This window comes from Malaclemys terrapin, chromosome 5 (assembly GCF_027887155.1).
Source record: "Malaclemys terrapin pileata isolate rMalTer1 chromosome 5, rMalTer1.hap1, whole genome shotgun sequence".
In the NCBI taxonomy this organism is placed as follows: domain Eukaryota; kingdom Metazoa; phylum Chordata; order Testudines; family Emydidae; genus Malaclemys; species Malaclemys terrapin.
In genome coordinates this window covers 91,993,318-92,017,912 of record NC_071509.1, presented here as the reverse complement: position 1 = coordinate 92,017,912, position 24,595 = coordinate 91,993,318, and positions in this window count along the sequence as shown.

The window sequence follows — 24,595 nt, the reverse complement described above, 5'->3', positions numbered from 1 at the left end:
GACCCAGCCCCTGCTACAAGGCCTGGGCCTCTGACTGACTATTGGTTTGCTGCCCCGCCCTGACCCAGGGCCGGAGCTGTTAATTGTCTGCTCAGCCCCTGCACAAAGGGCCTGAGCTCAGAACTGTTAATTGTCTGCTCAGCCCCTGCATAAGGGCCTGAGCTCAGAACTGTTAATTGTCTGCTCAGCCCCTGCACAAAGGGCCTGAGCTCAGAACTGTTAATTGTCTGCTCAGCCCCTGCACAAAGGGCCTGAGCTCAGAACTGTTAATTGTCTGCTCAGCCCCTGCATAAGGGCCTGAGCTCAGAACTGTTAATTGTCTGCTCAGCCCCTGCACAAAGGGCCTGAGCTCAGAACTGTTAATTGTCTGCTCAGCCCCTGCACAAAGGGCCTGAGCTCAGAACTGTTAATTGTCTGCTCAGCCCCTGCATAAGGGCCTGAGCTCAGAACTGTTAATTGTCTGCTCAGCCCCTGCACAAAGGGCCTGAGCTCAGGACTGTTAATTGTGTGCTCAGCCCCTGCACAAAGGCCCTGAGCTCAGGACTGTTAATTGTGTGCTCAGCCCCTGCACAAAGGCCCTGAGCTCAGAACTGTTAATTGTGTGCTCAGCCCCTGCCCAAAGGGCCTGAGCTCAGAACTGTTATTCGCTTTGTAGCGGGGCGGCCTGGCTTCCAGGCGCCCCAGGAAGGGACGAGCCCCACCCCGGAACTACTACATTGCCCTTTTCCAGTCTTCTGGAATCTCTCCCGTCTCCCATGACTTTCCAAAGATAATAGCTAGAGGCTCAGATACCTCCTCTATTAGCTCCTTGAGTATTCTAGGATGCATTTCATCAGGCCCGGGTGACTTGCAGGCATCTAACTTTTCTAAGTGATTTTTAACTTGTTCTTTTTTTATTTTATCCGCTAAACCTACCCCCTTCCCATTAGCATTCACTATGTTAGGCATTCCTTCAGACTTCTCGGTGAAGACTGAAACAAAGAAGTCATTAAGCATCTCTGCCATTTCCAAGTTTCCTGTTACTGTTTCTCCCTCTTCACTAAGCAGTGGGCCTACCCTGTCTTTGGTCTTCCTCTTGCTTCTAATGTATTGATAAAACGTCTTCTTGTTTCCCTTTATTCCCGTAGCTAGTTTGAGCTCATTTTGTGATGTTCTGTTCTTTCTCCCTAACTCCTGTTAAAGATCCCAAACTCATTCACTTGAGCCTGACAGGCCTGAGAATCAAGAAAGACAGACAGACATTTGTTGTTATGAATGGAGCTAGAGAATTAAGTTTACTAGCCCTAGAGAATTAAGTTTACTAGCCAAAGGACTATGAAAGCATAAGCAGTAAATATTCAGGATTCTTCACTCTCCACCTCGTGGGACCCAACTGCGTTCTCTAGACCACCTCTAACAATCCTACATTCAGATTCAGTCTTTGGCCTTTCTGCTGATACTTTGGTTTTAGAGGTGGTTTTATGAGGTGGACTGCTGTCCACCAGAAACTGAAATGAAACTATACAAATAATGATGGCCAAGAACAAAGTCAGCTTTGGAAAGATAGCCTGGGGCTGTAACACACCATATTCCACCATCATTGGATCCCTTCAGGATTGAATTCATGGCAAACTCTGGACACTTTCAAGTATACTCCAGTGATGAAACTGCCTCGTGGCAATTTTGTAATAGAAAAGCTGCATTGAGCAAGTTCCTCCTGAACAAATAAGACAAAACCTGCCTACTCTTCTCTAAGATAGTCTTAGATTCCAAGTAGAGCGTGGTACAGATCTGGAGCTTTACATTTTCACATGTCCTACAGAAGAATTAATGACTTCTAAGGTGAATTCCACTAAATAACACTGAGTTCCTGCAACAAAGACATGGACACATGGAATTTTAAGGCCCCCTGACTCTTTAATCTCATAATTATATAATATAGAAAGAGTGGTTCATTTTACACCCGCTTAGTATTTGTGTATATGAATTCAAAACTCAGCGAGGAATCAAGCTATGAGTTGATATTAAGGAATTACAAAATAAAAAATGTCCATTGTTTTTCTCTTTTATAATATTTTGGAAATTGATTTATATTGTACATGCATGCAGACAATTCTCATGGCATATACTGTGTGTGTGTGTGTGTGTGTGTGTGTGTGTGTGTGTGTGTAGTGGTTATAAACGGGGAAAGGGGCTGCATAGGTAGCTTACCTATTTGGAAATCTTGACTGCTAAGGCTTAGGATCTATGCGGTAAAATTCACAATCAGTAAAAATAATCTCGTCTTATCTATGTATGAAATTAAAACAGTTTCTGAAAACACTTGTATTCTACTCTGCATGCGTGCAAATATAATTGTGGAGTGGTTTTATTCATATCCTTAAAATATAATAGAAACAATTTCAACCATTGCTTTTGGTGAGAACTAAGTAGAAGAAACTACATCTATACAAAATATCGGACAAGTTCTGTGGTAGAGAAGAGTTCAAACTAAAGACCAGATTCATATGCCTCCAAATTCAGATCCTAGTTTTGTGACCTGAGTCCATCTCTATTGTGTGCTATTAAAGTAAGGGTCCAATTTGGTCCCATTTAGATCAATGGCAGAAGTATGATTTACTTCAATGGGAGTATGATCAGAACTTGAAGAAACAGCCCCTATACTAAAAACTATTTTTATCCCCCACTATTTATTCTGAACAGGGCCGGCTTTAGGCCAATTCAGCCGATTCGGCTGAATTGGGCCCCGCGCCTAGAGGGCCCCGCGCTGCAGCTCTCCACCCCGCCCCCAGCTCACTTCCCCGGCCCCTCCTCCCCTTCCCTGAACGCTCCGCCCCCTCCCCTGCTTCCCACGAATCAGAGATTCGCGGGAAGACTGAAAAGAAGCAGGGGCGGGCCAGCAGCACAAGGTAAGCTGGGGTGGTGGGGGCGCGAGAAGGGCTCGGGGAGGCGCGGCCCGTTCCCGCAGGCCCCAGCGGCTCTGGCCCGGCTTGGCTCCAGCCCGGCCCCCGCGGCACGGCATGGCTCCGGCTCGGCCCCCACGGCGCGGCCCGGGTCTGGCCCGGCCTGGCCCCCGCAGTGCGGCCCAGGTCGGCTCCGGCCCAGCCCCCGCGGCTCGGGTCGGCTCCGGCCCGGCCCGGTCCCTGCGGCTCGGGTCATGTCGTGTCCCCCCCCCCTCCCCCCGGCACGGCTTGGGTCGTGTCCCCCCCCCCCGGCGCGGCCACCGCGGCACGGCTCCGGGTCGGACCAAAGCCCGGCAACCCCGGCCGGAGCGCGGCTCGATTCCTGGGGGCGGGGCTTGCAGCAAGCCCCGCCCCCAGGAATCGGGCCCCACTCTTGCTAAAGCCGGCCTTGATTCTGAACAGAACTGCCCTTAGGCATATGCAGCATATGTGGCTGCATGGGGCACCCAAAAATTTGGGGCACCCTGGGTCTTAGTGTCTACTCTCCCACACAACTCTTACTATCCCTGTTCTGACCCTTTCTGCAGGCTCCCACCACAGCTGGCTGCTGCAGCCTGGTGTGTTTTGCTCCAGGAGGGGATCTAGTACTTAAAAGTGAAAAAGCCTTCTAGCCTGCCAGACCTATTAGCTCAACATTGAAACTGTTAAAGAGCCATTCAAGTGGTAATAAGAAGAACAGGAGTACTTGTGGCACCTTAGAGACTAACAAATTTATTAGAGCATAAGCTTTCGTGGACTACAGCCCACTTCTTCGGATGCATAAAGCTTATGCTCTAATAAATTTGTTAGTCTCTAAGGTGCCACAAGTACTCCTGTTCTTCTTTTTGCGGATACAGACTAACACGGCTGTTACTCTGAAACTTGTCAAGTGGTAATGAAGCCATTTAACTGGCATTTGCCAACCCCCAGATATACACTGTCAATTTCTGAATTTACTGACAAAAACAGTTGGGTATTACTGTAATATTTACTCAGAACATGTTAGTCTACAGGACCTTAGTTTAAAATTTGCTTTAAAAATATTTCATTAGTGTGTTGCTGAAGATTATAAAATCACATCTCTAAAAAATCCTTGCATAGAATTTTAGATGCACAATCTGAGTATTCATCTTTAGCCTTAAATGCTTGCATGCTTCAGATATTATAGTTTTTTAAATAAATCCTTCAAAAGACCATCCTTATCTAAAATGCATATGCGAGCCCGGGCTGCCATCAGGCATAGGGGCACCAGTTTAATAATACTTCATAGGGCCCCATAAATCCTAAGGATGGCCCTGATTCTGAATATACTGTATTAAATCATAAGCCTATTCTGGCTATAACTGATATTTCCTGGAAAGACAGACCCAGGTCCTCTGTCACTGATGTTGGGAGCTATAAACACTGAAGGTGAAGAGTTGAGACTCTGATATCCTTTTAAAATAAAACCATATGGATAGCGGGAAACTAGTATTTATTTTAAGGATACTACCATGTATGAAATGAGAACATGTACAAGACTTACCTGAAAAATTGTTTACCTCTGTATCTCTATCTCCACTGAGAATAAGCAGCACGAACCATCCTGTTTTATATTTTTTCTCTTTGCTCTGAAATATCAAGCATCCTTTTTAGTGGCACAAGGAACTAAGCCATAAAGAGGGACTGAAAAGAAGAGAGAACATACATTTTATATCTTTTTATATATAAAGTCTGACTTTGATTAATTTTCAGAGCAATTAAGCCAGGGACCTTCTGAATCTTTAATACCTTATATGCCTCATTGGTTGTAATCTATGAAACTACTGTATGTTAAAATGTAAAAATCACCCAGAGTTCCAAACCGATAATACTCTCCCCATTGGAAGCATGATGTCTGCAGAGAAATGAGGAAGAATAGTGAGCTACATAAGCTGCTAAAAATGTTAATCCACCCTCCCAGCATGAGAAAAATGTGGAGTATGTAGCTTAGTAACCTGTCTCAAACAATGGAAAACATGATTGTGCACAAAAGAAAAATAATCATTTGTTTTAGGCGTATTAGGATACTTAGAGGCAAAGGGTGAAGAGAAATGAAAGGAAATCAAGGTGAGATTGAGTTTTGCTATGGTTTAACTATGTGAGCAATTCCATCCTAAATCCTTGTTTTTAGGCATTTATAACAGTGGGGAAACAGAGGCACAGAACAATCAAGGGTGTGATTTTCAAAAGCGTTTTATTGATTTAGGAGCACAATACTTTCAGTTGGACTTGGGCTTTTAAATCCCTTAAGCACTTTTGAAAGTTCTGCCCTGTAACAGAGTTGCCGACTCATCAGCATGGCGCCTCCTGCTGGTCAGTCCAGGAATTAACTCTTTCTAGCCTCAGTGCACTTCCTGCTAGCCAGTTTCTCTCCCTTGGTTATTGGCCCCGTTGTCTCCACCACCTCTGGCCCTGTGTCCCTCCTGGACCCCGCTGCCCCATAGCAGTGCCCCCCACACTCTGGGTCTCCCCTCCTCAGAGGGGCCCCAACCCCCTACACCCACCTTGCCTCAGTGGCTACTGCCAGTCGTCATCTAGCCCCCTTTCTCTGGGGCAAACTGCAGTCTGTAATGGCCACTCATCATTGGCAAGGGGGTTGGACCTGCTGCCTTTCTAGCCCCCAGCTGTCTCCCTGGAGCCCCAGTACCTCCTTAGGCCTTCCTGTCAGGCCTCAGCCTGGGAGGTAGCCAGGCCTGAGCTCCCCAGCTCAGCCTGCCCCTGCCCCAGCACTGCTATGTCAAAGGTACCCTGTCTCTCCCAGCCAGCTAGGTCCTTCTCGCTCCAAGGCTGGAGTGAGACTCACTAGGCTCCTTAGTCACAGCCCTCTTATCAGGGCCACCTGTGACCAACTACCTAGCCAGCCTTCCTCAGCTGCTCTCACTCCTTTTATCCCAGGAGCGGGGTAACCGCCCCGCTACATGCCCTAAATTGCTAGCCCAGGGGTCAGCAACCTTTCAGAAGTGGTGTACAGTGTCTTTATTTATTAACTCTAATTTAAGGTTTTGTATGCCAGTAATATATTTTAATGTTTTTAGAAGGTCTCTTTCTACAAGTCTATACTATATAACTAAACTATTGTTGTATGTAAAGTAAGTAAGGTTTTTAAAATGTTTAAGAAGCTTCATTTAAAATTAAATTAAAATGTAGAGCCCCCCAGACCGGTGGCCAGGACCTGGACAGTGTGAGTGCCACTGAAAATCAGCTCGCGTGCAGCCTTTGGCACACGTGCCATAGGTTGCCTACCCCTTGGCTAGCCTATGGTCACACAGAAAGACCATGGCAGAGATGGGAATGAAACCCAGATGCAACATTATCCATCTGCTGAAATAATGAACATTTATCTGGTGACTTTGAAATGGCCAGCTCACTCTTTTCAGCAGCTGTTTAATGGAGCAGTGAAATCAGCTCAGAAATAAAGCAAACTATTCATGACTTGGGTATTCTGTTTTACTAGTAATTTTTCTGCAGTATGATGAATATTAAAAATATCAGAAGTCCAATTTTTTTCTGGGCATAAACAAAATAATACCTCTCTGAACTGTGCGATAATCCCAATTGTGCCATGTGTCACTTTTTCCCCACTCTATCTCTTTATCCAAGATGATGCCCTTAAAAAAAAACTGAACTGAACTGAAACTCCTATCTTTAAAGTATCTAGCCAAATCATGTGATAGGGTACAAAGGAATCTCCTATTGCTTCATGAACACACATCTGTGTAAACTAATTTGAGTAATTGCTCTTTCATGGGGATGGAGGGAAAGGATAAGTGGGGAGGGGAGCTTGAGATGAATAGAAAAAGTATCTGGTTCACATGACAGCAATCTATAAGACTCTGCTGGAAGGGGCAGGATAGGTCAGGAATGACCTCAGTTCCCATTCAGAACCTCACTGCTATTAGCATTAAGCCTTCATCTGGACTGCAGTAGAATGCCACCAGCACCAGCCACTCCTAAACTTCCAACCGTGTCGGCTGTGATTCAATGGAGCCTGACAAGATAACCGATGGCTGTCCCGCCAGCAATGCTGTACATTCCATCCACTTGATCCCCAATCATTCAAGTGAAAATTAACTTCCTCTCATCTGATCACCAAAAAAAAAAAAAAAAAAAAAATACCTTGTGAGAAAATGAAGATTCTGTTAATGTGAATGATTTGGGGTAAGGTAGGTGTTGGGTTTCAACTGAAACAAATGTTTATTAAGGGAGGAGGTGTGTTCCCTGAAGGATGGAAAATTTGTTCACTTTCCCCACAAACAGATTCTTTTCCCAACCTGGAAGTCCCAAACTTCTGAGTGTTTACTTTGCAATTTGAGAACATGCTCCATGGGTGGCAACAACTGGACCCCAAGTAAAATCTGAGTCAGGTAACTGACAGGCTGTCTCTGCAAGAGACATGATGGTCTTATCAGAGATGAGCAGGCATTGAATAAAACTCCCACTCTGTCCCTTCCATTCTGCCCCCCTCCATCTACACACACTTCTGGAGCATTTGTAAGAACTAGTCTAAGGGATCAGAAAACCTGAAGAGTTTTTGGTCTTGCCTAACGCTGCAGAGCTCCACAACCCATTACCAAAACTCAGTGTCATTTAGGCATAGGGTGACCAGACAGCAAGTGTGAAAAATCGGGACGGGATGAGGGGGTAATAAGTGCCTATATAAGAAAAAGCCCCAAATATTGGGATTGTCCCTATAAAATCGGGACATCTGGTCAACCTATTTAGGCACCAACAACCCCTACCTCTTACTATTAGGGACAACATTTTTTTTTACAGGAAATTACATACTGCGTAATAAACTACTGATCAAAGAGGCATACCAAATTATTGTTCATGCAGTGCCAGAGGAAAACTGGACCCATAATATCAGTTATTAATGCACATAGTACATTTCTGAATGTCAATTCTATCGCAAGCTAAATGTATCCTTTTATTATCTTAAAGATTACCTTGTTTTTTTAACACATGAACAACCTGGAGGAGCTGAGTAATTGTTTCATAAACAAAGGTGCTTTTGTCCCAGGAATCCACTAACCACAACGAGACTCCACCCTGCATAATAAACAGAGCAGATTGAGTTGTTGCTGTCATTTAAAGGATAAAGAGAGACATGTTTTTGTGTCTCTAATTGTTTAGACAGAAATCAGTCCCAGAATAAATAGGGCATTAACAACTTCAAGAATTCAAACATCCTGAATCTCCTCCACGACCCCAAAAATATCATGAGTTTGTCTTAAAAATCATAAGACTTTTTAAAAAATCATCTTTGCCTCCTGGTTTTTGGCCTTCCGCAGAGCTGTTACTCTAGGGGAAAGTTGAGATCTGGATCTTAACTGTGTGGCTTATGTCTGTCTCGTCTCAGATTAATCTACAGTATAGACTGGTTGAGCAATACAGAATGTTTTGCAGTATGTTCTTCAGACCCTCTGACTTGAGGAAACAAGCCTACTCTCAAGTACTTTCAAAGCAAAAAATGTGATGGACTTTTGCATGCAGACACCCAGTATGATTTTCAGCTTGCAGATGGCTTATAGCAATGTTAGCAGCCAGACTCTGGTGAGTAACCCAACAAAAAACTGGACATTTTTGAAGTGACAAAGGCCCAGACCCTCAAAGATATTGAGGTGCCTAATTCCCATTGAAATCATTGGGAGTTAGGCATCTAAATACCTTTGAAGATCTGGGCCAAAAAATCCTTTAAATCCTTTACATATGTTTGAGAATTGTGAAAGATTTTCCCCATTTTTAACCTTCCTAACCTCTTTTGTTTGGGACTTTGGCTACTCATCAGTTAGAAATTCCAGGAGACTAATTACATTCCTAAAAATGGTTTCTTTTAAGGTTTTCCTTGAGGTTTGGGAGAGGGCAAAACTTGCAGGTGCTTAGATAGAAGGAGCATATTAGTAGAGAACTAGGAAACATTCAGAAAGCAAAAAAGAAATGGAAACAAGGCACAACTTTTTAAAAGCAAAAATAATTACCCATTGGAAGAGATTACCAAGTGAAATGATAAATTCATCACCACATGAAATCTTTAAATCAAGATGGGATGTCTTTCTTGACTACGTTCAAGTGCAAGTTATTGGGCTTGATGCAGCAATTACTGGGCGAAAAATCTATTGCTGTGTTATACAGGAGATCAGACTAGATGATCATAATGGTCCCTCCTGGCCTTAAAATCCATGAGTATTACAAATACTGATGTGTTGATCTATCCTCTCCCTATTACCAGTCTCCTGATCATCTAGCTTTAGAAGATATTTTAGCTGCAGTGTTGTTGTTATTGTTTTAGATCCCTTCATTTTCATAAATTGACCAAAAGACTATTTTTAATGTTTTTAAATTTGAATACAGACTAAATAAGCGTCCTGATTCCTGGTGACAGTTTCTCTAAAGCACTGAGCCCAGAAGTCAGCTAACCTGTGGAACACAGTAGTAGAATTCCCTTAAAAAACTGTAAGGTTAATGGAGATTTTCCCCTTCCATTTACAGCACATTGATGTACAGAGTCAAATCCAAAGCCGCTTATATGACCCTATCCCCTATCACAGATTTGGAGCAGGGTTAGAGAAACCGAGATGCAGATCTGCACACCATCACCAGGTTAGATTAAAGATTTGCAAAACTAAAATCTGACCTCTGTCACGATGCACCAATGGTTTTTGTTAAACCTTATCAGTTGGATCAGATTGCTGTTGGCAGAGACATTTTTTCTCATATTTACTTTATAAATCCTATGCATTATTGTTACACCTGGACAATAACCTGAGAGTCTCTGGATAAAGTTGAGAAGTGTGAGCATCAAGGGTGATGTCGTGGTTGTAGTCTGCTATAGACCACCAGACCAGGGGGATGAGGTGGACCAGGCTTTCTTCTGGCAACTAGCAGAAGTTGCTAGATCGCAGGCCCTGGTTCTCATGGGAGACTTTAATCACCCTGATATCTGCTGGGAGAGCAATACAGAGGTGCACAGACAATCCAGGAAGTTTTTGGAAAGTGTAGGGGACAATTTCCTGGTGCAAGTGCTGGAGGAACCAACTAGGGGCAGAGCTTTTCTTGACCTGCTGCTCACAAACAGGGAAGAATTAGTAGGGGAAGCAAAAGTGGATGGGAACCTGGGAGGCAGTGACCATGAGATGGTCGAGTTCAGGATCCTGACACAAGGAAGAAAGGAGAGCAGCAGAATACGGACCCTGGACTTCAGAAAAGCAGACTTTGACTCCCTCAGGGAACAGATGGGCAGGATCCCCTGGGAGAATAACGTGAAGGGCAAAGAGGTCCAGGAGAGCTGGCTGTATTTTAAAGAATCCTTATTGCAGTTGCAGGAACAAACCATCCCGATGTGTAGAAAGAATAGTAAATATGGCAGGCGACCAGCTTGGCTAAACAGTGAAATCCCTGCTGATCTTAAATGCAAAAAAGAAGCTTACAAGAAGTGGAAGATTGGACAAATGGCCAGGGAGGAGTCTAAAAATATTGCTCAGGCATGCAGGAGTGAAATCAGGAAGGCCAAATCACACTTGGAGTTGCAGCTAGCAAGAGATGTTAAGAGTAACAAGAAGGGTTTCTTCAGGTATGTTAGCAACAAGAAGAAAGTCAAGGAAAATGTGGGCCCCTTACTGAATGAGGGAGGCAACCTAGTGACTGAGGATGTGGAAAAAGCTAATGTACTCAATGCTTTTTTTGCCTCTGTCTTCATGAACAAGGTCAGCTCCCAGACTGCTGCACTGGGCAGCACAATATGGGGAGAAGGTGACCAGCCCTCTGTGGAGAAAGAAGTGGTTCGGGACTATTTAGAAAAACTGGATGTGCACAAGTGCATGGGGCTGGATGCGCTGCATCTGAGGGTGCTAAAGGAGTTGGCGGATGAGATTGCAGAGCCATTAGCCATTATTTTTGAAAACTCATGGCGATCAGGGGAGTTCCCAGATGACTGGAAAAAGGCTAATGTAGTACCCATCTTTAAAAAAGGGAAGAAGGAGGATCTGGGGAACTACAGGCCAGTCAGCCTCACCTCAGTCCCTGGAAAAATCATGGAGCAGGTCTCAAGGAATCAATTCTGAAACACTTAGAGGAGAGGAAAGTGATCAGGAACAGTCAGCATGGATTCACCAAGGGGAAGTCGTGCCTGACTAACGTAATTGCCTTCTATGATGAGATAACTGGCTCTGTGGATGAGGGGAAAGCAGTGGATGTGTTATTCCTTGACTTTAGCAAAGCTTTTGATACCGTCTCCCACAGTATTCTTGCCGCCAAGTTAAAGAAGTATGGGCTGGATGAATGGACTGTAAGGTGGATAGAAAGCTGGCTAGATTGTCAGGCTCAACGGGTACTGATCAATGGCTCCATGTCTAGTTGGCAGCCGGTTTCAAGTGGAGTGCCCCAAGGGTTGGTCCTGGGGCCGGTTTTGTTTAATATCTTTATTAATGATCTGGAGGATGGTGTGGACTGCACTCTCAGCAAGTTTGCAGATGACACTAAACTAGGAGGCGTGGTAGATATACTAGAGGGTAGGGATCGGATACAGAGGGACCTAGACAAATTAGAGGATTGGGCCAAAAGAAAGCTGATGAGGTTCAACAAGTATAAGTGCAGAGTCCTGCACTTAGGATGGAAGAATCCCATGCACTGCTACAGACTAGAGACCGAATGGCTAGGTAGCAGTTCTGCAGAAAAGGACCTAGGGGTCACAGTGGACGAGAAGCTGGATATGAGTCAACAATGTGCTCTTGTTGCCAAGAAGGCTAACGGCATTTTGGGCTGTATAAGTAGGGGTGTTAAGGCTGTATCCCCACTTTGAACTTTAGGGTACAAATGTAGGGGCCTGCATGAAAACTTTTAAGCTTACCTACCAGCTTAGCTCTGGTTCGCTGCCACCATCCCAAGGATTCCCTCCCCTAGGAAGCCTTGAGAAACCTTTCACCAATTTCCTGGTGAATACAGATCCAAACCCCTTGGATCTTAAAACAAGGAGAAATTAATCAGGTTCTTAAAGAAAAAGGTAAAAATTATCTCTGTAAAATCAGTATGGAAAATAACTTTACAGGGTAATCAAACTCAAAGAGCTCAGAAGACTCCCCTCTAGTCTTAGGTTTAAAGTACAGCAAACAAAGATAAACACTCTAGTAAAAGGTACATTTACAAGTTGAGAAAACAAAGTAAAACTAAGACGCCTTGCCTGGCTATTTACTTACAAGTTTGAAATAGGAGAGACATGTTTAGAAAGATGTGGAGAACCTGGATTGATGTCTGGTCCCTCTCAGTCCCAAGAGCGAATGCACTCCCAAACAAAGAGCACACACAAAAGCCTTCCCCCCACCAAGGTTTGAAAGTATCTTGTCCCCTTATTGGTCCTTTGGGTCAGATGCCAGCCAGGTTACCTGAGCTTCTTAACCCTTTACAGGGAAAAGGATTTTGGAGTCTCTGGCCAGGGGAGATTTTATAGTACTGTACACAAGACAGCTGTTACCCCCTTCCCTTTATAGTTATGACAAGGGGCATTGCCAGCAGATCGAGGAACGTGATCGTTCCCCTTTATTCGACATTGGTGAGGCTTCATCTGGAATACTGTGTCCAGTTTTGGGCCCCACGCTACAAGAAGGATGTGGAAAAATTGGAAAGAGTCCAGCGGAGGGCAACAAAAATGATTAGGGGTCTGGAGCACGTGACTTATGAGGAGAGGCTGAGGGAACTGGGATTGTTTAGTCTCCAGAAGAGAAGAATGAGAGGGGATTTGATAGCAACCTTCAACTACCTGAAGGGGGGTTCCAAAGAGGATGGAGCTCGGCTGTTCTCAGTGGTGGCAGATGACAGAACAAGGAGCAATGGTCTCAAGTTGCAGTGGGGGAGGTCCAGGTTGGATATTAGGAAACATTATTTCACTAGGAGGGTGGTGAAGCACTGGACTGCGTTACCTAGGGAGGTGGTAGAGTCTCCTTCCTTGGAGGTTTTTAAGGCCTGGCTTGACAAGCTCTGGCTGGGATGATTTAGTTGGGAATTGGTCTTGCTTTGAGCATGGGGTTGGACTAGATGACCTCTTGAGGTCCCTCCCAACCCTGATATTCTATGATTCTATGATTCTACCTCTTTAGACTAAAACCACTCATACTTTATTCGCTTTTCAGTTTAGAGTTTTTCATTAAGTGGAGCCTTTTGTAATATGTCTTTTAAATTGCACCTTAATATAGCCTCCTATATTAACTTTTCAGTCAATAATAATATCAGTCAATAAGGGTTACATCTAACAAAATAAATGAGTCACATGTACAGACTGTTAAAACCAATGTGCAAAATTTGTAACTAGTTGCAATAAGCTTGTAAATGTTGCATACCCAGGGAAAGATGAGGCCAGAAATGCAAAGTTTAGATCCAAATCCAAACTTTACCCAACCATAGGGTTGTTTGGAATCAGGCTTTACTTAGTTTGATCAACAGTATCATATGTTGGTGTGGCAATACAGTTCTTGTATTTATAAAAAAAAGTTATCTCACTTTGATTTTTATACATGGAAAACAATAAAATATTACCTGTAAGAAGGTTCAAGTGGAACGCACCAGCAGTTACAGTGCAGCACGTTATTCTGCTTTACAAATGACATCCCTCTGGTGTACTTTGTTGTACCATATAGACAAGCCCTGAATCCTTTGAAAATTGATTGTTTCAATGGGCTTCTAAGAAAAGTTAATAGCTATCTGGAAACAACAGTTGATTTTGGCTGCAGCCATAAAGCATGCTATTTTTGACTACCATACTTCAGCAACAGTTACTATCCAGTTTGAGATTTAAATTATTTTATGCAAAATAAAAAAATGGTAGAATGTTTTGTGCTGATTTGTCCTAGAACTTAAAGTTCTTTAATATCTTCAGTCCAGTCTTTGTTTGCTTGTTGTAAGTTCATGTCAGAAATATGTTTGTTTACTTCTTTCTCTTGTATGTCCCCCCGTTGTTACTACAGGCATTTGTTTCCTGCTGTTTTTCGACTGCTGTTTGCTTACTAGTATATATTGACCACATATGGTGTAAGTGGTAATGTAACCCCCATTTCTTTTCATTTCTCCCCTCTACATAAGTTACAATATCACAAGGGGTATTACTATCATAGTTTCCGGCAGCAGCTTGACATGTACAGTCGGTTATTTCCCATCCGTTATGCTCTTGTAACAGGAAAGATCTGTGACAAGATTTTAGTTCACACAGCATGAATTATGTAACATCAGAGGGTTGAACGTTGTCTAAGCAAACCAAGGATGATTTTTTTCCTTATGAAATCTCTGGATCCTGGGGGCAAAATGACTCTCAAAGTACTGAAACCTCTGAAACCATAAGGAGAGAAGAGGGCTATTTTTTTTTTCAGTTAAATGTTGTAAATAAATGCTAAAGGTTTGGATTAAGTTCAGGTATTCCAGGAAAGTAACAAGGGTCCAAATTCCAAGAGATAGTTACTTGCATCTACCATTGCAGTCAACAAGAGAAACACGTATTTAGGAGCAACTTTTTTGCAGATTTGGGCCAATTTTATTAACATGTAAGGCTAGATTTCCCTCAGATCACTTGTTCCATGTCATTAAAGAGGGCCTGCAATTGAGATGTTGGGTTTAGCTACATCAAACAAAACAGGAGATCAAAACCTCATTTTTATTTATTTATTTTCCCCAAAATCAGAAGATGGTTTGGATCTGGATCCCCCAGTATGCAAATACCCAAAGTTTGCAGGGAAAGGGATTATTCAAGATGGTCCTGGATATGGCCCACCTCTGAAAGATAACTGAGGAAATGGAGTTTGATTTATAAGTCAGCTCTGGAAATACTGCTTCTACAAAGGAGCACTATTAGAGATGAAGCCTCTTCGCATAATTGTCTGGCGCTATCTGGCCAAGGCTGGGAAGAGACATTATTCCTTGATATGCAGTACTGAAGGCCAGGATTGCTGGGATTAATAACATTAGCTGCTGGTTCTGCACAGTTAGGGTGAATACCTTACATCTACCAGTTGTCTCTAACCAGAAGCAAGAGGAAGACCAAAGACAGGGTAGGCCCACTGCTCAGTGAGGAGGGAGAAACAGTAACAGGAAACTTGGAAATGGCAGAGATGCTTAATGACTTCTTTGTTTCGGTCTTCACAGAGAAGTCTGAAAGAATGCCTAACATAGTGAATGCTAATGCGAAGGGGGTAGGTTTAGAAGAGAAAATAAAAAAAGAACAAGTTAAAAATCTCTTAGAAAAGTTAAATGCCTGCAAGTCACCAGGGCCTGATGAAATGCATCCTAGAATACTCAAGGGGCAAACAGAGGAGGTATCTGAGCCTCTAGCTATTATCTTTGGAAAATCATGGGAGACAGGAGAGATTCCAGAAAACTGGAAAAGGGCAAACATAGTGCCCATCTACAAAAAGGGAAATAAAAACAACCCAGGAAACTACAGACCAGTTAGTTTAACTTCCGTGGCAGGGAAGATAATGGAGCAAGTAATTAAGGAAATCGTCTGCAAACACTTGCCCATGAAACAATCTTGGCTCTCCCACACAAGCATTTTACCTGGTTTCCTCAAGCTAAATCAGCAGTTTGTGAAGCAGTGAATCCTGTCTACCCTAAAGATAAAAATTCAGCAGGACGCAGAAGTGCCAATAGTCAAATAAATGAGAGAAGGTGAGCTGATTGTCGAGACATCCATGAAATGAGCTTTGGTGGCAAAAATTAGTAATACCAGGATTGTCTTGGAAATAAATTATTGTTTAAGCAGTTCCACTTTGTATAAAATACTTAAATAGTCAGAGAGAGAGAGAATATGATCATATAACCCAGTAATTAGAGCACTCATCCAGGAAGGAGGACACCTGGGTTCTAGCCCCTGCTTCAATTAATGTTTAATAATGTTTACATAGTAGAACAGCTTCAACAGGAGATATTGTGAAAGACCCCCCTATTCTCAGGGAGTTCAATTTTGATACCTATTATTGTTTGCCAATATCTTTTTTGTAAAGTCACATTATATTTTTTTTCTTTCTGTGGCTAATCTGAAGCAAAAGGTTCTTAGCCATTTCACAATCTGAATAGTTAATGATGATACCTTCAAAAATTTTAAACAACTCTGAGAAGTTTCACCTTAGACCCACCATTTACATGATTCCCCATTCTAATGAGGCCAAACAAGCTGCTAGCCATCTGCCTGCTGATCAAGGTCACCTGAGTGTTCATAGCAATCTTGTTCTTATAAAGAGCATATTGACAGGTAATAATACAATGCATTAGGCCGCTGCACTCTACCACTACAGTTTTTGTTACAGTTTGCTGTGAGCCAAGGCCTGTTGTGCCAGATGTAACACTGTTTTAATTGGCACAGAGAGTGATAAAAGGAGTGTCATTAGTCTTAATTTAAGGTTTACAACATAGAAAATTTTATTGGGAGTTAAATGAACTACTTACACATAGCACAATAATTTGTTCTCCATGAACCTGAGAGGCAACACTGTGATGACAAGATTTTTGGACAGGGGTGAACTGGGAGTTGGGAGAGAGAGCAATCGTTAAGATACTAGTAAGTAGTTCATGTACTGGGCTCCCTGCACTGCCATAGGCCTGGTGACGTCCAGTCACTGCAGGCACAAGGCAAAGCAGAGACTGCCAGGCAGGACTCTGCTCTTGTCCACTAGGACCACAGCCTCCCCAACCCCTGCACCTTGCACTTACAGTGATCAAGTGTCACTGGCCACACAGCAGCACAGGGAGCCCTCTGCAACTCCACTGTCTTGGCTCACTCATTCTCATGACAGCAGGGCTGCACAGGGCTCCTTGCACTATTGCAAAAGCCATTCAGCACCACAATGGTTTCCCCTGCACCCGGGGACTCATCCTCTTCCTCCTCCTGCTCATCACAGTACTGGCTGTGGGGTATCTGCTCTATTATTCAAACCTCCACATTATCAAAATCCCTTTCTTGTCCCCCAGCATGAGATACATGGAAGGGATCTGGATAATGCAGAGGTTTGGATAATAGGGTTTAGGATTAACAGGAGTATACTGTATCAGTATCCACCCTTGTTGATCTGACCTCAGGATCTGGGCAAAGTCTGAGCCCCATTGAAATCAATGGCAGACCCTAATTAATTTCAATAGGGCCAGGATTCATCTGTATAGGTTAAGCCAAATGCTATTGAATACTAACTCGGGGCACACTGCCAATTTTCTGCTTAGTCTAGTACCCTGCTTCAGACGGCAGCCAGTACTTAATTTTTCAGAGAAAGGCAACATACTCAAAAAATGTCCTTGACTAATTGTATAATATTCTAGTAAGGGGAGGGAATTATGAGCCTGATCATACAGTCCTCACCTGGGCAAAATTCTATTGGTTTCAATGGAAGTTTCACCTATGTAAAGACTCCAGCATCAGGCACTTTTTCCTGTCCCCAGCTGGTATTCAGTTTTTCCCCTGAATCCAGATTAATAGCTCATGTACGTAATTTTTATCCTTGCTAGTGTAACAGTTAATTCTTTTCTTTTTCATGTGTCTCTAGTCCTTATTATGATCTAACCAGGCGATTTGCCACAGAATCATCCTGCCTCAGCAATTTCCATAGATTAAATAAATGTTGCATGAAAGAAGAGTTTCTTTTTATCTGTTTTAAATTTGTTGCCTTTTAATTTCAGAAAAATGTCCTGTTGTTCTTTTACTGTGAGAAGGGTAAGTAACATCATCTGATTGGGCTTCTCTTTACCATTCATTATCTTATATACCTCAAACATATATCCTTTTATAATGTTCTCCTTCCTTAACTAGGTCATCCTAGCCTTTTAAATTTCTCCTTGCTTGGAAGCCCCTATGCCTCTAATAATTTTTATTGCCCTTCTCTGGATCTTTTCTATTTTTGCCATGTCCTTGATATAATGTGACCAGAACTGAATGCAGCATTCAAGGTTAGGAATAGGATGTACCTTCTGTTTCCAGAATGTCATTTTAATATCTTCTGTATAATTTTGTATCCTCTGCTTAATAGAGTCTAATACCTCATTCATTCTGACTACCACTGAAAACTGTGCAGCCATCTTCAATGAGCTGTCAACTTAGACTCATAGACCTTTATAATCACAGAGGTCACTGCTATTATAAATCAGAGTGCTTCAGTGTATTCAGATACTTCAGAAGTTGTAAGCTCTCTGGGGCAGGGACTCTCTTCTTTGTTATTTGTTTTTACAGGGTCTAGCACAGTGGTACCCTGGTCTTGACTGGGGTTCTAGGCACTACAATAATAATAAATTGTTCTTTCCAAGGTGCATTGTAAACCCTGGTCCTGCAAACACTTACACACATGCATATCTTTATTCACATTAATGTTATATATGTGCACAAGAGTTTGAATGATTAGGCCACATTTATTTCTGCTTAAAAACTGCTTATGAGCTAGATATAACTGTTACAATTAGTCTGTTGTATTTGTTAAATCTCATGAATGCTGTTGCTATTATTGAGCTGGAAGCACAACTGGTTAACAACAAACTGTCAGAGTTTTCAGTATATGAAATTCATTTCCTATTGTTGTTGAATACAAAGAGGATATTTGCAACACTTTCTGAGTCATTCGTGATTTCCATCACATGCACGCATGCCTCTTGCTCTTTCCACATTGGTTCCCCTCTCCAGTCTAATAATGTAAAGATGTTGATTTCATCACTGACTGCTTCTGTGATTCAAATTATATACTACTCTCAAATCTTGGGGGGAAAGGCTTTTTTTTTTAGCTTAAACATATGAAATGCATGTTTCAACCTATGGGACATCTCTTTGTTACATCTTTGTATAGTACCTCATACAGTGGTGATGGGACCTCGGTGCTGTCCCACAATCATAATAAATAATAGTAAACGGTTTCTAGGAAATGTTATAAAAATTTATGATTAAAATAGAATGAAAAACATATTTTCAGCTTAAAACCATTTGGAGGATTGTTGCGATTTTGGTTGGCTTTTTGTTTGGCTTGTATTTTTTGCTCATCAATAACTTAAAATTGACTGATCAATAGCAATGGTAAACATGGCATCATGCTGACCAGGTATAATGCAGCTACAAACAGTCAGATATGGGTTATCTACTGACAGAGCAGTTGCAGGAGCCTAGCTATAGAACTCCTTCACAGAAGATACCAAACTGAGCTGGGGTCTCACTGCACAGATGTCTGAGTATAAGACACAAACGCACACACTTTTTTCTGAGGAAGTGTGCCCCAGAAATAATGCCCATAAACAACAACAACAAAAGAAAATAATAAAAAAAAAAACACAAATTCATGCACTTTGCTTATAGGGGAGGAGAGACAAATAACACCATTTTCTGTCATGGACTCTGATATTAGTATCATATTCTGTCATGACACTTGAGTTGCCTGGTGAGAGATTCCTCAGAAATGCCATAGAGTGGATAAGATTTTAGAAAACCTAAATGTGATGAGAGTGGGAGACAGATACATAGACAGAAAAAAGATTAATGTGCTTGGGTATGGGAGCCAGTGTACAGCAGCTGTATGTGAAGGAAAGCATTTTTTAAATTAAGGTGCCCAGACCCTAACCAAAGCCATTAGGTCACTCACATGTTAAAATTAGGCATGTGTTTAAGTACCTTTCTGAATCAGGTCTTTGATGTGTATGCTGTAATTTTCCAGGGGTGAAAGTATTGATCATCCCATTAGAAACAGCTCGATGTAACAAACAACCTACACTAGGCCACAACAGTTAGAAGCTGTCAAATGGTGTGCTGGCAGAAATGCCAGCTGCAGCTCCCCAGAGATGTGCACTTGGGCTGGAGTTGGCATGAGTATCGTTTTTGTAGACTTATAGATGCCATGTTGAAAGGCAGCATTTTTAACATGGTAATTTCATTTCTCTGTCTTTGAAGAAGTGCAACAGAGTGGTGCAACTCATCAGGGGGTTGATAAGCTGCTTTGTTTTCTTATTTTATAATCTGACTTTTTATTTACTATTAATGTTTTATACAGAAAATTTACAAGATGGAAGTGCAACACAGTAATTTTAAGAATTTTTTGGTTTTAAATTTGTCAGCAGCTTGTTGAAATCAAGGAACCTCTGGTTTTTTACAGGTAAAGCAAGTATGTTGACCAGGCAGGTATCAAGCCTAACAAAATGTGGTTCTCTACATCTACAGACTACTTCTTCCATAAATATTCATAATCCTGCTGACATCCCCCCCTTGGATATTTGAGGGGAATTCTGTTTTATGTCCATGTGAAGAAAATATGTTCAGAGCATCCTGATAAAAAAAGGACCCTAACACATCTGATATGCATGACGGTGCTGTACAACTGGTTTAGAAAAAATAAAATGCATCAGTATAAACAAACAAGAACTTACCCCATAAATGGCTACTGAAGTGATGAAGTCTGGCCTCTGCAACAGAAACTATAGCCGCAATCATCACACAAAGTACACAGTACAGAGTGGGTTTCAAAAGCTCTCAGCATTGGCCTAATACTGCTTCCATTGAAGTCAATGGGAGTTTTACCAGTGACTTCGGTGCGAGCCAGTTTAAGCCAACATTGAGAACTTTTGCATATCCCATCCTACAAACATTTAAACTTACAAATAAAGAGCCAATTTCAATACGGCTACCACTAGCAAATGGAAGAAAACCTAATAGCTAGAACTGAACAAAGGTTTATTTCCCACCCAGCCAAATATTAGGTCCATTCACAGACAGGTCTGGCAGGTAGGGCATTTTCTTTGGCAAGAGAATTCAGTTATCTGGAAGAAATGATTTCATATTTGGCAGTCAGGAAAACTGTTATTAAGCTAATCCTCTGTTTACAGCAGGCCCTTATTCTGACCTCCAACTTCTCTGGTCAACAGTGAGAACAAAGCATAATGAGCACCCTTCATAACATGCAACTTAAGGGATGATCACACTGTCATTTGAACACATGGCAGATGCGAGATCAGAAGCTAGAAGTCAAGCTATTGGGAAAGGAAAGCAAAATAAGAGACAAAAAGCTGCAGAACATAGAAAAGGCAAAGAGAAGAGTCCATGATGGACAATTCTATATAAATCTTAATTACTGTATCTGGCACTCAGACACTACAGTAATGGGTGACCTAGAAATTGCATACAGGATGGATTAGATAGAAAAGCTTACAGTATAAATCGGCCTTACAGAGAAACTGGCCTAATTGTCTGAAGGACACAGTAGGAGTCTTGGTACTCTACTTTTAAAAACCCAGCCCACTAAATCTGTTCTGTAACACAATCTGAATGCAATTAGTCAGTAATAGGACAGTAATCATTACCCCATCAACATCCAGATGACAAAATGAGTAAATCTATATTATTCATTTGGACTAACAGAAATGAATAGTATCTTACAACATCATTGTAAGAGAACAACGTTGCACAATCAATGTCTCCAGCTTTGAAATCAAAGTTTTTGTTTTGCATTGGCTTTTATGTAGCAGTTGGCGACCATTATCCTGTGACAACGTTCTTCTCTTAACATCATATCTTTAGAAAGTATAACAAAACTCTTTTTGGCAGGATTTTACCAGTAAATATTGATTTAAACTGAAGAAATGGAAGCCTTAATTGTTTTCAATCTAAAAAGCCATCTAACTTAAGCAGCATAATTCTTCTCCAGGGTGACTTATTTTAATGAAGTGCAATATTAAAGTCCAAAATAAAAATCTTCTGTGAAGTTAGAGAATGGCCAATGTTTGCTGCTAAATAGCCTCTTTGTATAATCAGGGTTTGCAAAGAGGCAAAATACAATCCAATTAACTGAAATAGCTTCATGTGATTAAACTCTGACTGGCACGATCGCTCTCATAGTTCATCGGTAGCTTTACTAACTAGCACATAGCTGAGCAGGGTCACTTGCCCTTGCTACAGAGAGTTTATATTATGGTTTACCCTTTTGAACCCTGAATCAGCCTCATTACCTGCTTTTTTCCTCCCTTACTACAGATCTCCTGCCTATGCCTTTCTTGAGCTGGTTTCTTTTTAAAGTCATCCTAGCAGTCAACAATAATCATCAAATGACCAGCTTTCATAGTATCGAATTTTCATGGTGCCCCCACTTGCTCCTGAAAAGGAAAGTGAAGAGAGAAATACTGGAAGCATTAAGCGCTGCTTTCAACAAGAACCTTTTTCTTCTTGTACTTTAAATTCATTACAGTATTAAAATACAGCACAGAATGGTTTAAAGGCTATCTGGAGTGCAGTTGTGACGTTTTAGGGGCCCACAAATGGGAACCATCAGTGTTTGCCAAAATGTAAACACAACTGCAAATGGTGCCATGAATGTTGCTCAACAGTCATTTGCCAATCAGAACAGAAAAGCTACTGCATAGAGCTTTTGGCAGAAACATCCAGCAAGTGACAAGTGTCTAAAACAGAGTCACTGATTTCCCTCCTTGCTGTATCATCTGCTAGGGTTGCTCTGCAGACAACTTCCTTTCCAGGTGGTTTTGTTGTGTGATCATTGTATTATTAATGATGAAGTCCAGACTAGTGCAAGTTATTCCTGTTAAATAAAATAACAGGAGAAGGACTTACTAGACAATGCCTTCCCCATAACACCTCTGTGGCTGCATGGCTTTAAAATGACCTCTGACTGAGTTATCCTCCTTGCATCTTTAAAGGAAGTACTTACTATTTATTGAAGATAGTGAGGCAGTAATTGATAGCCATGATATAGCAGTCTTTTGTTGGAAGGAGTTTTAGGAGCACTAAGAGCAAAGATTGTCAGATTAATTTCCTTGGGGATAAAGCAGAGCATCATAGGGTAGGTATGATGAACAGACTCTGGTAAAAGAACAAAAGGACTACCTATCTGCATCAATTTACAGTTTGGCATCTGAATTATAGTCCATTACCTACTAGAATTGACTGTCACACTCAATAAATACAGATACTGAATGAAAACTAATCACAGCTCTTTCATTGTAAACACTAGCATCCTAATACCAGTAATTATACCAGTATACAAACAACAACACTAAAAACAATGGTAATAACCTTAGTAGTGAAGCAGACAAGCATGAAACTATGCAATCTGTAAACTCAAAACCAAATTGGCACTTTAAAACATTCCAGTGATCAAGTCGTGGCTATATAAATCCCAAATCAATGTGCTGGCATCTTGTCTAATCAGGATGTTCCACATCCAACAAAAAACAATTTAGCAACCTCCATACAAAGTAAAAGCAACCTACTGCAATCTAGAGCTAGTCAGAAAACAAGAACTCCATTTTATGAAAAAAATTGAGATTTCAAAATTTGTATTGAATCTGATGTGGAATGAAACAGACCTTTCAAAATTCTTCACTTGGGGGGGATGGAGGGACAAAAAAAACCCACAGAGAGAGACCACCACTTCAGAATCACTAATAGCCTGGTGGTTAGGGCACTAACCTGGGATTTGGGAGATCCAGGTTGATTTGAATTGGGAGGGTTGTTCTCCATGTGTGTCTCTGTCTCTCCAGAAATTCTGTCCTTGACCCAAGACACCTTTTGCCGAAACCAATATGTTTCCCTCAACATTTTCAGTTTAACCCAGTTGGCATTTTGTGCCAAAAATTATTTTGTCAAAAAAATCCCAAATCACTCTACTACAATCTCTTTTCCCTTCCATATCTCCCCTCTTCCCTATTCAATCTCTCTGGCATTTCCATTCCTTGTTCTACCACACTCCTGATATTGGCAGTTCATCTGCAAATTGGGCCCAACTGCATGTGAATTTAGTGGATAACTGTTGGCCAGGGACTAAATTGAGACCACTAAGTTAACCTTCACTTGTGTCCTAGACTAAAGCAGATCATCAGATGTAAAGGCTGGTGTGTTAACCCACTAAACTGTTTTAAATCATTCCTCTATAACACATCAATTTAGTACTGAAGCTTATCCAAAACTCTTTGGTGTAGAAATCGGGCTAGAAATCTCACAAAAAAAGGTTTTCACAAAATTTCCATTCTTGTTCCTCTAGCAATATCAAAGTTTAACATGAGGACAATTGTTCAATGTTTTTCCATTTCCAGTCCTAAATTAAACAAAAAAATGCGCAAATGTGCAAAACTCAAATGGAAATGTTGAATTTGATTCAGATTTTCAGTAACAGATCAAACAGGGTCTTACTTTATCTAAAGCAGTGCTCACCAATTGGTAGATCGTGATCGACTGGTCGATTGCAGAACCTCTGCCAGTCAATAGCAATCTCTGGTCGCTACAAGTCCAGTGGCGCAGTGGGGCTAAGGCAGGCTCCCTGCCTGCCCTAGCCCCGCATTGCTCCCAGAGGCCGGAACATCCCTGCATGGGGGGAGGGAGGGCACGGGTCTCTGCACGCCCTTCCTGCCTGCAAGCACCGTCCCGCAGCTCCCATTGGCTGGGAACAGGGAAACACAGCCCATGGGATCTGCAGGGGCGGTGCCTGCAGGGATGGGCAGTGCACGGAGCCATGTGCCCACCCCAAGGGGCCGCAGTGCATGGATATACTGGCAGCTTCTGGGAGTGGCGTGGGGCTAGGGCAAGCAGGGAGCCTGCCTTAGCTCCACTGTGCCACCGCCTGAGGTAAGTGCCCCCCAGTGGGCACCCACACCCCTCCTGCACCCCAACCCCCAACCCAGAGCCCCCTCCTGGAGCCAGCACCCCATACCCCCTCCTGAATCCC